The following is a 13,768-nucleotide window of genomic DNA, read 5'->3' on the forward strand; positions in this document are numbered from 1 at the left end:
TTTAAATTACTTTAGCACGCATCACTAACAAATCAGAACTTTACTTCTTAAAGGAAAGATAACAATCTGCTCAGTTTTCCATATTATGTAGTATTTTGCACCACTTGGATCATATAAACTGACAACAAACCCAAGCCTTCCTTCTACTTTCATCTTCCTTAAAGCCTACCTAACATTAATGAAAAGCAGTATTTCATGACATAGAAACGGTAGCACCAAAAGCTATGAAATAAATTTAGAAAGGTCTCACACGTAAAAATCACAATAGAACCCTAAAATTAAGTTCCGGAACAAGTTTCCCACTCCCAGTGAAATTCTCTGCCTATGTATTCAAATTCAGTGAGGTCATATATGCAAGAGAACATACACTACATGAAAATCTCTGGCACACAGAACAGTGTCTGGCATATAGTGGGTGCTCTATAAATATTACTGCTGATTGATTCAAATTAAAGTCCTGGTAAATGCCAACAGCAAGACTGCCCAAAAACAACTCAGACTTCTTTCGGGAACAAAGATAATACTCTACTGCAACTAATCTGTAGGATTTCCCTGAAATAGAAGGAAAATGTTGCCACTTAATAGTAATTTGAGTACAATACCACTAGGTGTCAGACGTGAACCAAAATTTTCCGGAGTTCTAAACCAGCTAGGCAAGAAAGACTCTAGAGGGTGTTATTCATTCAACAAATATTTACTGAGCTTGGACACGGAGCCAGGAGCTGATTACTCTACAACAAACATAACAATCCTGGGATCTGTCTTCTGGAGTATCTGAAGTTTCTGCAGCATCGTTTTTTTCCTCTCAAGTTTCAGAAATTTCACAAAGCATGTGTCACGTCTGCATTCACAGCCCTGTTATTCCAGTTGTGCTAGATTCTAGGTTCTCTGCAAACCCAGAAAAATGTGTTGCAGTGCGCTAACCATGGGCAACTATCTTTCCATCGCTGACCTTACCATTGCCTGACTACATAACTGATTGAACCTGCCCCTCATCTTTCTCCAAACCCCTTAGTCCTCTCTGGTCTTCGAGACTATCCGTCTCCCTCAGAAATCAGTTTACCCACAGATCAATAATATAACCAAATTTACCAGTGACCTCCATTTCCTCCCCCCCTTGACCTTTCAAAGCATTCCACTTGCCCGCGTCCAGCTACGGACAATTCCAACCAGGCCCTCCCTCTGCTCGTGTTCTTGGCCTGCAGTGCTAACCGAGTAAAAACTGCATAACCCATTGATTTAGTTTCCAAGTTCAGCTAAGCGCTTGACATTACTCACTAAAGTCTCTTGCTTGTATTTTAATTCCTGTTCCCTCAAGGTTGTGGTTTCAAGCTTCTAATAACCTTCCTGGACTTGCTCTGCCATCTTGATTTACTCACACTGTTTGGATAACCTTATCTCTTACTTCACTGTATCTCAATTGCTATATCCGAATTTTTTTCTTTTTCAAATCTTTGTCTATTCCCATTTCCCTTTGTTCTGTCTCAGGTGAGGATTTAGTTATCAGCCTTCTTCAGGACCTTGCTCCCCAAATGGTCTCTTCTCAAGTATAAAACCAATCTCTCTTCTCTCCAGATCTCACAACACACAAATGCTTCCCAAACTTAACAACAGAACTTCTCCCTACCCTGCCTCATGGCTTTCATCTATCATTCTCCATTCCTTCATTTTCATACTTCTTGAAGAATAGTCTATACTCACCTACCCTCAATTCTTTACTTCTAACTCAAGGTTTCTCAGATATTGACAAGTATCTCCTGGGGGGCAACATGCCCACCCACCCCCTCCCACCTGTTCCCTGCTCTAATTTATGTCTCAGCCCACTGACACACCTGATGCCCTCTGCCTCTGCACTGAAACTATTCTCGGGAACTTTACCAATTTGCTACTTGTTAGGTCAGGTCCAACAGCATCCATCTATCGATCTGGCTGCGCTGGGTCTTAGTTGCGGCACGTGAGATCTTCGTTGCAGCATGTGGGATCTAGTTCCCCAACCAGGGATTGAACCCGGGCCCCCTGCATTGGGAGCATGGCGTCTTAACCACTGGACCACCAGGGAAGTCCCCCAACAGTATCTTTTTAAGTCTCTACCCTAATGAATTCTCCAGGACAAATGAGAAGTTATCCACCCTCCCTTAAAAATGATCACCTCTTAATCAGCAAGCCATCAACTCCTCCTGGTTGTCCTTATACCTTCCAAAACTTATTTTTAGATTGCCTTTCTGATTCTTCTTTCTCTGACCAGCTCTTAGATGTTGTCTTCCCTAGGGTTCTATCTTTATGCTGTACGTCTTCATGCTCTCTGTGTAGGATTTTATTTATGCCTAAGGCTCAATTATAGCATATATGATGATGACTTCCAAATTTATTTTCAATGCCCACCTCTCCCTATGAGCTCCACACCCAAATTTTCAACTAGGTACTGAACATTCTATCGGCATCAGAACTGTAACTTACCCCAAACTAAACTCATTTTCCGGGGAAAGGAGGTAGGTGTGTTTCCTTTCCATATCCTTCAGTCAACGGTACCTCCATCTATCCACTCATTCACGCCAGAAAAGCCAAGCATAATCTTCCACAAGTCATCCTTAACTGGTGACATACAGTCTACCCCCATGTTCTCCTACCAAATATGGGTGAATACAACTTCTGCATACCTCTGAAATCTGTTCTCGAATGCTGTTTTTCCTCTGTCCTGATAAAATCCTATTCAGCAGAAAGCACACCTCATTTGAGAAACCGTTCCCTGGTGCTTAGATGACTCGCCGTGCTTCATCCTGCCACAATTGTGCAGACCTCTGTTTCTACACTTACGTAATTATTCTACACCTTTGTTTCCCACCATCCTACATAAAGATTCCTTAAATACATACAGGCCAGGAACTGTTCTGGGTTTAAAGAAAAAAAGTAATAAACAAAATAAAGTTGGGAATTCCCTAGTGGTCCAGCGGTTAGGGCTCCGCTCCCACTGCCGGGGGCACGGGTTCGATGTCTGGTTGGGGAACTAAGATACCACATGTCACACGGCCAATATACACATACACGTTATTTTAAAACTTAAAATAATAAAAATAATTTCCTGCTCAATAATCCAACGGAGGCAGAAGAATGTTCAACGGGAAAAAAGTAGTATGAGAGATGGTGAAAAGAGTGATGGAGAATAACACGCGGAGTGAGGGGAAGGGAGGGGGAGAGGCCGGGCTGTGGTGCTATTTTTAGGAAATGGTCAGGGAAGTCCTCTCCAGCAGGTGACATCTGAATCACTATCTAAAGGAAGTGAGATTAGAGGCCATACTGCTCCCTTCCCAGCAATTAGTTTAGTGACTGGCTCTTGGAAGTGACTCAACAAATGTCTGCTAAGAGAATGAATAAACAACAGGAAATATATTTCTAGACTTAATGCATTTAGCATTCATACGCAACTATTTCGATTGCAGTTCTACACCACAGATGAAAAGTTATCTGTTAAATTTTGAAAGCAGGGACCATTACAGTTAAAATTCGCTTTTTATTAACTGGATCTGTGAATCACATATTTTGAGTGCTGACTAACTGGAGAGCGATCAGGAAAAAGGGCCTATTCAGCTAAGTGGTGTCTGTGATCAAGGTCTTAAGTCATGGAGCAGCTAAGAAAAGACAGCTCAAAATCACCTAATTACACGTCACCTCTGGAGCAACATTTTCTATAGAGAAGTGATTTCCAGGACAGTCTAGAACATTAATACTCCAACCAGGTACTTTCCTGGACTTTCACCTTTATAGCCCTATTGTTCAGTATCTCCAATTAATTCTCTGAAATCCTAGATTTCCTATTTCCTAAAGGTTTTAGAACCATTAGAGAGTTTTTTAATCACCTTTCTCCTCTTGACTGCCAAACTACCTTTATGCAGTGTCTTATAAAGCCTTAAAATCTACTCCAAAAATTGGATTTCTGACAATATCTACTTTAATGGAATCAAATTCCTTTCATTTTAGATTGTTGTAAATATGATTTCCTTGGACCTTTAGATTTTTTTTTTAACCTCTCATCTAACTTGATCAGCATACCAGTTCATTTTACAAATTCCTGCTAAGGTCCAGGACTACTGTGTTTTTGTTATTAGTGTTCCAGCTTACACACTTAGCAACTATGTGAAATGAGATTTCTAAATTTAAAGTGTCACTGAGACTTTGTGTTAAAGGGGTAGTGATGGGAGAGAGGTGAAAGTAAAACAGGAAGGAAGTGGAGACCACAGTTCCTCGATGCCTGAGGTCAGATACTAACATGCTAACTTTTGCAGCTTTGGGAACAGTCATTTGTGAATAGTGACAAGTGAACACGGTGGTACCCCCTTCCCCTTTACTCAATACATTTACTCAACAAACATCTGTGCTCCTACTGTGTACCACGTGCTTAGTAGGAACTGAAAATTCAACAATGAAAGACAGTTTCCACCCTTAATGATCTCTGTTCTTAAAGTAACACATAAAAACATTTTTTAATAAACATAATGACTAGTCTGGGTATGTAGGAAAATTTTACTTCGAACATTCTAATGACCAATGCTTGATAAAAGACAGAATCCCCCTTCTTATTTTTGTTTTCCTGTATCAGATCCGTGTTACTACTTCCCTGATGGTGCAGTGGTTAAGATCTGTGTTACTGCCATCACCTCCCAGAAACAGGTACATAAGGAAGCAGAAAGTTTTTACTTGTTTACTACAATCACTCAGATTAACTGTGTCCAAAATATGAGTAGGGATTTTCCAGGAGAGAATCAGGGAAACAGCCTACCTGCATCTTTTACTAGTTGTGAACTAGCAATCTACTCCATCTTGTATTTTGTAAACTATTGAACATATTGAAAGTTATCACTTTCTCCCCCTGACAAAAAGTTTCAAGTTCTTTCAATCTTTAAAAAAAAAAAAAAATCACAGTTTCAAATTTTATATATATATACACATATGTATATCCTTGTCATCACTGTCCTTTACATCTGAGGCTTCCTGGTGTTTTGGTTTGTCCTATTTACTCAGAAGATTCTGACAACAACAAAAAACAACGCACTCTAAGCTAGAACCAGCAGGGGGAAAAAAAAGGGAGATAAACAGATCCACAAAGGCTTCTTATAATGGAATCACTAGACAGACTATAAAACAACTCTGCTTACCATGTTTGAAGAAATTTTAAAAATAAGCCTAAAAATGGTAAAGAGCAAACTGTAAGACATGATCAAGCACATTGGGTACACTACCCTGAAGTACTTCTAGTAATCAAAATTTAAAATGCAAATACCTAAAAAGAAAATTACTGGATATATATAGGGAGAAATTACTTAGAATGCATCCCAGAAAGACACACACACACACACACACACACACACACACACACACACACACACCCAAAGAAGAAATAGAAAATTTAGGAGCCATGGTGGGTAGAGGAATAAAATCTAACCTATGTTTAATTGGAGCCCCAGAAGAAGACAGCGTTGGGTTACAGAAGGACACAGGTAATATGTGATGAGATGTTGGCTGAAAATTTCCTAGACGGATGACAGACATCCATCTAGAGACATAAGAACCTCAATGAATCCCTAACAAGGAAAATAAAAATAAATCCCCACCCAGACGCAGCATTACAAAATGGCCAAACATCAAAGATTTAGAGAAAATCTTAAAAAAAAAGTTTGCCTTCAGGAATCGATAAACCAAAATATGAGAATGAAGTCCAGGGAACACCATGTTTTGCACTGCTTTTCACCTTAAGGCAAATTCTGGTTCCAAAGTAAAGGCTGAGACTGAGAAGCTGTGTACAGCCTCCCTCAGTCTCAAAGGGTCATGCAGATGAGTACTGGGGGCCAGCAAGGAAGCAGGCCCTGGAAAACACCATATGCTTTCAAGTTGGGGCCTCCCAAGGAATACGACCTGTGAGTAGGACTGAAAGGATAGAAGCCCAGCCCTGCCAAGGATGGAGGTGCTCTGCTCAGATTTCCCCAAGAGAACCTGCTGCAGAGAACACAGCTGACCGAAAGCTCCCGTCTGGACCTGCACCGTGTTTATGTGTGCGGCTCCCCCGCCTCTCAAAGCATTCCTCTAAGGGGCTGTGTTGGCTGGGGACTCCTCTCTGGCGCAGCGCAGGCCTTCTGAGAAGTGTGCCGCAGCCAGGGCCTTCTTACCAAATCCCTCCTTTTCTCTCTTCTTTCACAGGCGTCAGACCTGTAATCACAGTCTGAAGTCTCCCCCGTCATTTCCTGCTTTTCTCTACAGGCATTCCCCCCAGTAAATCTCCGCCATGTCTAATAGTGTCTTGACATCGTTTCTGTCTTAGCATCTACTTCTCAGGGAACCCAAACGGATATGCCAAATATCAAAAAGACCAAAAAGTCCACCCTTATGTGAAGGCAATCCTTGAACAGAGATGCAAAATCTAAATAAAATAGAAAGCTAAATCTGATAATATATAAAAAGCATCATACACTAAGAACAATCTTGGTTTAGTTCAGGATTGCAAAGTTGGTTTAACATTTAAAAAATAAATCAATATACGAGATTGAGTCAAAAATTATCTGCACTCCGGTTACATTAAAACGTCTATAAATTCTACAGCCAGAGTGCGGATAATTTTTGACTCAGCCTCATAATTCACTATATTACGAGATTAAACAAAAAAAAATCAAATGATTATCCCAAAAGATACAGAAAAATTCAAACTCATTCACAGGAGAGATATACGATATTCATAGATTGAAAGATTCAATATTTCAAGTATTTTCCAATATTCAACTATTGGAAATAATATAAAACCAATCAAAATTCCAGAAGAAGGGGTGTGTGTGTGTGCATGCGCGTGCGCATGTGTTACTGCAAATGGACAAGAAGGGCCAATCCAATCTTGAAAACAAAATTGGAAGACTTACTCTACCTAATAGCAACACATTATATAGCCATAGTAATTAAGATCACAGCCTTGCTGTAAAGAAAGTGACCAATGGAACAGAATAAATTTTGGCAAAACTTTTCTGTAAGGGACCAAAGGGTAAATGCAGGACTCATACAGTCTCTTTCGCATATTTTTCTTTTTTTACACAACCCTTAAAAAATATAGAATTATTCTTAGTTTGGAAGCTGCATAAAAATGAGCCACATGCCAACCCCTGGAATAGAATAAGGTCCAGAAACAGATCAAAACATATACAGACACTATATGGTATTACAGAGCAGTAGAAGAAGTTCAGACTTTTCACTAAATAGCGCCAGGTCAAATGCATATCCAAATGGGGAAAAAACCTTGATCCCATCCACATGTAAAAATAATTAATTACAGGTGAATTGTAGGTTTAATTGTGAATGACAAAACAATAAAGCACCTTGGAAGACAATACAGGAGAATGTCTTCATGACCATGGAATAGAAAAAAATTTCTTCAACAGCACTCAAAGTATTAACCATAAAAGGGAAGATTGACAATTTGGACTACATTAAAATTAGGAATGTCCCTTTATCAGAATTACTAATAAGAAATTGAAAGGCAAGTCACAGCTGAATATCTGCTAAATATACAAGTAATAAAATCTTCATCGAAAGTAAAGATTCCCACATATTAATTATTTAAAAAAAGGGCTGATAGCTAATAACCAAATAAAAGGTAATCAACCTGGTGTCAAGAAAATTTAAATTAACCCAAATTCCACACTGCTACACACTCACGAGAATGAATAAAATTAAAAAGACGGACAAATGCCAAGTGTCAGTGATGATACGGAGCAACTGGAATCCTCCTACCCCCGTTGGCAAGTGTGTGAATCCGTATAATCACCTTGAAAAACGTTTCAGCAGTACCTACTAAATGTGATTGCATGCATACCTGTGACTCAGTAATACCATTCCTAGATATACACACCCACCAGAAGTGAGCACATACATGCGCAAAGTACATGCGATAAGATGGCTCATGGTTGCACTGTATGAAACAGCTAAACACTGGAAAAGATCTAAATGTCCACCAACAGTCAACTGAATAACTAAATTGAAGATGTTTTGTTTTAAATCAACTTTATTAAAACTTACCTAAGATAAAATGTACCCATTTAAATACGTAGTTCGTAAGTTTTGACAAATGTACACACCCATGCAACCACCACCACAATCAAGATATAGAACATTTATTTCCATCAAGCCAAAAACTTCCCTTGTGCCTCATCCCAGTTGATTGAGGCAACCACATATTTGTTAAGATTTGTCTTTCCTAGAGTTTCACATAAACGGAATCAGACAGTATGCACTCTTCTGTGTTTGGCTTCTGCATTAGTCAGAATGAGTTTGACAGGGAAAGCATGAGCAATAAAGGTAGACAAATCAGATTTCATCAAAAGTTTGTGCGTCAAAGGACATTATCAAGAACATAAAAAGACAACCTACAAGTTGTGGGAGGGAGGGGATATAGAGATATATGTATAAATACAGCTGATTCACTTTGGTGTACAGCAAAAACTGGCACAACAATCTGTCATACATAGTGAAGTAAGTCAGAAAGAGAAGGACAAATATTGTATGCTAACTCACATATACGGAATCTAAAAATGGTACTGATGAACTCAGTGACAAGAACAAGGATGCAGATACACAGAATGGACTGGAGAACTCGAGGTATGGGAGGGGGCGGGGGGTGAAGGGGAAGCTGAGACAAAGCGAGAGAGTAGCACAGACATATATATACTACCGACTGTAAAACAGTCAGTGGGAAGTTGTTGTATAACAAAGGGAGTCCAACTCGAGGATGGAAGATGCCTTAGAGGACTGGGGCAGGGAGGGTGGTGGGGACTCAAGGGGGGGGAGTCAAGGAAGGGAGGGAATACGGGGATATGTGTATAAAAACAGATGATTGAACCTGATGTACACCCCAAAAAAAATAAAATTAAAAAAAAAATAAAATAAAGAACATCAGCTCCAGTGGGGGGGAAAAAAAAAAACAAAAAACTGGCACAACAGTGTAAAGCAATTATACTCCAATAAAGGGCTTAAAAAAAAAAAAAAAGACAACCTACAGAATGAGAGCAGATATATGCAAATCATGTGTCTGATAAGGGCCTAGTATCCAGAATATAAAAAGAACACTTCCAACTCAAAAACAAAAGGAAAAACAGCCCAATTAAAATATGGGCAATAGACTTGCATAGACATCTCTCCAAAGAAGATATAAAAATGCCCCAAAAGCCCATGAATAGATGCTCAACATCATTAGTTATTAAGGAAATGCAAAGCACGCCAAAATGAGATACCAGTTCATACTCGCTAGGTTTGCTATAATACAAAAATGTAAAATAACACACGTTGGTAAGGATGTGGAGAAATTGGGGTCCTCATATATTGCTGATGGGAATGTAAAAATGGTGCAGGTGCTATGGAAAACTGTTTAGCAGTTCCTCAAAATGTTAAACATAGAATTACCATATGACCTAGCAATTCCACTCAGAGGTATACACCTTAAAGAATTAAAAATAGGAATGCAAACAAATACTTGTACATGCATGTTCATGGCAGCATTAACCACGATGGTCAAAAGGTGGAAACAGTTCAAATGTACATTCATGGATGAACGGATAAACAAACCGTGGTATATATAATACATACAACGTAATATTATTCAGCCACAAAAAGGAATGAAGTACTGATATAAGTGACACACGGACAAACCTCAAAAACACTACACTAAGTGGAAGAAGCCATATGAAAACTGCAGGATTCCATTTATGTGAAATAGCCAGAATAGGTTAAGTCCATGGGCACAGAAAACGGATTGGTGGTTGCCAGGGACCTGGGGGAGGGGAGAACAGTGAATGACTGCTTACTGGACATGGGTTTCCTTTCGGGGTGATGGAATTTGGAACTAGATAGAGGCGGCAGATGCACACAGCATACATGTCCTTTAATTCTGTACTAAGTGTCACTGAATTGTTCACTCAAAATGGTGAATTTTATGTTAGGTGAATTCCACCTCAATAAAAGAAATGTTCGAGACTGATCCATGATGCCGTGTGTAGTCCATTATATGGATATACTACCATTTGGTCATCAGTTCGTGTTGGTTAATATTTAGGTCAACTCAGTCCAGTGTTTATTTAATATGAATAACCAGCTATGAGCATTTCTGTACAAATATTTTTGCAGGCATGCTTCATTTATCTTGGGCAAATACCTGTAAGTGCCCTTATTATTTCACAAAAATAAGTAAAAATCAAAAACAAAAAAGTGTTATCATTTGTTATATAACTAAATCAAAGATGAGAATCAACTGCAGACAGTAAAGCAATGATGCTTTGTTCTTAAGCCCAGCAGATTTAAGCCAATAGTACACGTTCAATTATGAAGATGAGGAAAACTAAAGAACAAGTATGATATGCTCATACTACGTTAACAAAATTATATCTGAAAGTTGAATCTGATTTTTTTTAATACTGCTTGACTTTCAAGGGAACAGAACCCTCTTTCTTACAGATTTCCAAGAATGAATTATGTGAGAGTAAAGATCTTTTTGAGAAGCTGGGATAGAAATTGAGAGGAAACTCTAGAATCAGGCTGTTCAACTCTACCACTCGCTAGTTAGACACTTTGTGCCTCGATTTCCTCATCTTAAAAACAGAGGTGATAATAATATCCATCCTAGAAAGTTGTTGTCATGATTAAATGAGTTAATCCATGCAGAGTCTTAGAACAGCACCTGGCATATTGTAAGTTAGCTGCTGCAGCACCCTGTCACCACCACCATCATCACCTTCATCAGCATCATCTCCATCATCACCATCATCATCGCCACCATCATCACCACCACCATCACCATCATCATCACCACCACCATCATCACCATCATCACCATCTCCATCATCACCACTATCATCACCACCACCATCTCCAACACCATCATCACCATCACCACCACCACCATCTCCATCACCATCATCACCACCGCCATCATCACCAATCACCACCATCATCATCACCATCATCAGTATTATCTCCATCACCACCACCATCATCACCATCATCAGCATTATCTCCATCACCACCACCATCATCATCATCATTTATACTTTGTAAAATATCTTCAAGACAGTGTAAGACAACCTGTGGCTGTTCAACTGAACAGCACTAGAAGTTAATAAAAATATGCAACTAATTAGTATATTTGCCTAACTACCAGAGAAACTCAAAACTCAAATAATTTAAATGTCAGTACAGTTAAAAATGGATCCTAAGGCGTTCGGTTAATGCTCCTTCCCGAAGCTATTATGAGATCTGTGGAGCCCACTCGGTTAGTATTGCTACATTTCAAAAGTAACATGAACACAATTCTGACACCCTACCTCTACACCACAGACCACAGACCTATCCATAATAAGAATTTCTTCTTCCAACCAATTTTCAGGTCCATATTTTAGTGCTATATTATCCTGAGGGAATAGGTTTTCAATCTGTTAATGGAAATCAATGGCATAAAATATACTCAATTTTCTCAGCTCTACAGAATTTAGCTCTTCATTAAACTGAAGAACATTTGCTCTCTAAACATAGTGAGTGCTGTTCATTAAATGATGAACTAGGCCAATTAGATTTCTCTCTTGGGGAGTTTGGAATTATTATAATGAGATAGGAAGGAGGGAAGAAGATACAGTGACAGTTGTACCTTCTACAGAGGTCAGCACATGAGACAATCATGTATAATCAAAATTCAAATCATCCTGTAAGTAGCAGAGTCTGGGCCTTTGGAAGATCATATGCCAAGATTTTCTTGTTGTTGTTACTCTGCATTTAATGGCTTTCCAGGTCCTAATTCTGGTGTCTGGGGCGCCCTAGGTATCCTACAGCGCTTAACTTTGAATTTGGAGATGCCCTATTGTTTTTTTTAGAATTAACACATCTTTCCTCAGGTGGCTTGAGGGGGGCTTCTAGTTCTTGCCACTAAAATATCCTTCATTAGAAAACTCTAACATAGACTGTTTAGTCAGAAGTGACTGCAATCACAAAATACAAATTTTTACTGCTGAGAAAGTTTATAGAATTCCCAGGTACTTTTTTCCTATTATTAACATGCTTGGATATAAATTTTAATGCCAAAGTAGAAATCCAACAGTTATTGAAGCACCTAACAAAATGATATACGCATTTTAGAACACTGGAAGTGTCCCTACAACTAAGCAGAGGTAGAATTTTTACTCATAGAATAAGTAAAAGAGGAAATAATGGTAATTACTAACCTTCAACTCTTATTCTGATTATTTATGATTTAAAGGACGTCAGGACATCAGCAAGAGAGAGCAATTATCCACCAGCATTATTATCACCAAAAAATAGTTTTCTTCCTTAATGGCCTCTTTCTTGTAAACAGTATTTGCATTATAGTACAGAAAACTAACCAACAAGAAAGAAAAATAACTTTTAAAACACAAGAGAGTATACATATATACACAAGATATGAGAAATAATATATAACAGAATAGAGAACTTGGGTAAAGAGAATAATCAGAAAATTAAGTGGCAAAAGAGACTCCACTGAATTGCCAAAAGGGAAGGACACCAAACAAAACCTTTCAACCGTTTCACAGAATTCTGGCAACATAGCAGCATCTCTCAGGAGCCTGAATAAAATTCTGGGAATTCTTTTCTCTCCAGTGAGTCCAGGCTCTGACTTGGATTATTACACCGGAGGTTGGGATTCTATTTCATTAAACAAAATTCATATAAAAGGATTTCGTAATCTCAGTTAACGCTTGAAAATAAGTCTGAAAAGGAAATGAGACTATAAAATAAATATCGTAACATTCAGCTGAATCAAAATAATAGATTATATGTCATCTGTCTCTAAATAGGTTGCGTTTTTAAAACAGATCTATAAATGATTGTTCACAAGTCAGAAGGAATTTTTTCACATAGAATATGTTCTGACGGATGACCTGATCGGTTTATTTGAAATGGTATGATGTGTACTAAACGTTAGCTAAGTAGGCCTCTGTAGACCAGCCTGTGACCCCCCACTGCCAACTGGGATGACGAATGCAAGCTGGCCCTGGGAGGCAGAAGGACACAGAGCACCAGGAACTCTTTAAACTCATTCAATTTTCCAGGTCCACTGCCAGCCAGCTATTCAGAGTCCAATAACAAGTGGTGGTTGCTCCTATAAGATGTCTGGGGCCTCTGAACTTGGCATTTCCCTGACCTTCCCACGAATTCTTTGTCCTTAAGTGTTCACAAATATGGAACAGATTTCCTTGGTTGGTTTGTTTGTTTGTTTTGGCCACGTCATACAGCGTGTGGGATCTTAGTTCCCCGACTGGGGATTGAACCCTCGCCCCCTGCACTGGGAGCTTGCAGTCCTAACCACTGGACCACCAGGGAAGTCACTCAGGTTTCCTTGTTTTTAACTTTCTCAATGCAGAGGCATTTCACAGAGTTAATTTCCTAACAGTAAATATACCCTATATTTATCTACTAATTCTTGACCCTACATATGTCACACAATTTTTTTAAGTCAACAGAAGTAAGATCGCATAGTTTAAAGAAGATGCACTTCAGAGTTACACATGCCTGATTTGGAAGCCCAGCTCTGTCACTTAGCTGTGTGATCCTAGGCAAGTTACTTTATATCTTTCTCAGCCTCAGTTTCCTCATCTACCAAAAATGGGAATATTATCTCACACCTCACAGCATTATAGTGAGTTTTAGATAGGTTGATAACATATATTATGATTCCTAGTAAAGATTAAGTCCTCAATCATATATTAATTTCTATCAC

The 13,768-nt window shown here is 38.9% G+C and overlaps 1 protein-coding gene across 7 annotated transcripts in view; it reads right to left on the reverse strand.

The window, feature by feature from the left end:
* Nucleotides 1-13,768, reverse strand: part of ARHGAP21 (Rho GTPase activating protein 21) — a 120,041-nt gene that overhangs the window by 51,606 nt on the left and 54,667 nt on the right. The window contains exon 1 of one of the 7 annotated variants that reach the window (XM_057731492.1): nt 12,234-12,350. The exons of the other annotated variants lie outside the window; for them this stretch is intronic. The gene's annotated coding sequence lies outside the window, so the exon portion shown is untranslated. Of the gene's footprint in view, nt 1-12,233; nt 12,351-13,768 lie in introns of those variants that run through there. 7 annotated transcript variants of the gene reach the window in all.

This window comes from Hippopotamus amphibius, chromosome 4, assembly GCF_030028045.1.
Source record: "Hippopotamus amphibius kiboko isolate mHipAmp2 chromosome 4, mHipAmp2.hap2, whole genome shotgun sequence".
Taxonomy (NCBI): domain Eukaryota; kingdom Metazoa; phylum Chordata; class Mammalia; order Artiodactyla; family Hippopotamidae; genus Hippopotamus; species Hippopotamus amphibius.